The sequence below is a fragment of the Wasmannia auropunctata genome, unplaced genomic scaffold (genome assembly GCF_000956235.1).
Source record: "Wasmannia auropunctata unplaced genomic scaffold, wasmannia.A_1.0 LD336103.1, whole genome shotgun sequence".
NCBI classification, from domain to species: Eukaryota; Metazoa; Arthropoda; class Insecta; order Hymenoptera; family Formicidae; genus Wasmannia; species Wasmannia auropunctata.
This window is the reverse complement of record NW_012026787.1, coordinates 1,520,288-1,521,614: the sequence shown is the minus strand read 5'-3', so window position 1 is coordinate 1,521,614 and position 1,327 is coordinate 1,520,288. Positions and strand designations below refer to the sequence as shown.

General features: G+C 26.1%; 1 protein-coding gene across 5 annotated transcripts in view; it reads left to right on the top strand.

Annotated features, from left to right (window-relative positions):
• LOC105457581 (probable G-protein coupled receptor CG31760) overlaps positions 1 to 1,327 on the top strand; it is an 18,304-nt gene that overhangs the window by 8,093 nt on the left and 8,884 nt on the right. The window lies entirely within an intron of this gene.

Sequence of the window (1,327 nt, the reverse complement as noted above, 5' to 3'; positions counted from 1 at the left end):
AAAATAATTTTTTATTGTTTATTTTTTTGTTTACCCCCACCACTAAACATTTTTTTTATTTTTCAAAATTTCTTTTTTACCAGATTAAAGGGTATTTTAAGACGAATTCAACCATGTGTGATAAAGTTCTTTTCCGAAATATCATTTTCGAGAAATAATTATAAACGCCTCTGTACGCACACCATCCGTACTCGTTTATGCGCTAATTTACCTACGTGAACTTGGCACTCGACTTTTACTAAAATAAGTTTATAATAAAAAAAGGTTAATATTTTGTTTTTAGTAGTAGTATAATTTCGTTTGTAAATTTATAAAAAGAATTTTGAAAAAATAACTATCACCCGACTTTGAGTTACAGAAAAATCAATAATATCTTGATTTAGAATCGTTTCTAGTTATTTGTAGTGGCTTTCTCCTTGTTCGTAGTTGAAAAGTTACAATATATTTATTGAAAAGTTACAATATATTAGCAGTAAATAAAAAACGTAATTTGTCAATTTTTAAGATACCTCGAATTTGCTTGCGGCACAATTTTTATAATCATTTGTAATTGTTTGTAGTGACTTTTCCGTCGTTTGTAGTAGAACCGTTCAAAAGTTACATTACATTAGCAATAAATAAAAAATGTAATTTTGTCAATTTTCAAGATATTTCAAATTCGCTTGCGGCATAATTTTTAGAATCGTATTTTACGCTGAAAACAACGGTGTGTGATAAAGTGTATAAATGTATAACATATATGTTTTTCACGATTTATATATTTGTGTCATAATGTCTTACCATCTACATATGTATAATCATTGAAATTTTACATCGCGCATGGCTAGACAATGACTACAATACATTTGAATGAAATTATAAGTGCCAAGAGTTAAATAGCAGAAAATCCATGCACAGTAAATTATATGAATAATATTTAATCTTTTTCATTAATGTTATTTTTTATTGTTGTATTTTTATCTTTGTATTTTATCTTTATTATCCATATTGTTAATAAAATTCAATGTCAATCAATTATCATGCATGTATGTATTCCTAATTGTAATACAAAGTTTATAAAAATACATAATTTACTGTGCATGGATTTTCTGCTATTTAACTCTTGGCACTTATAATTTCATTCAATTGTAGTCATTGTCTAACCATGCGCGATATAAAATTTCAATGATTATACATATGTAGATGGTAAGACATTATGACACAAATATATAAATCGTGAAAAACATATATGTTATACATTTATACACTTTATCACACACCGTTGTTTTCAGCGTAAAATACGATTCTAAAAATTATGCCGCAAGCGAATTTGAAATATCTTGAAAAT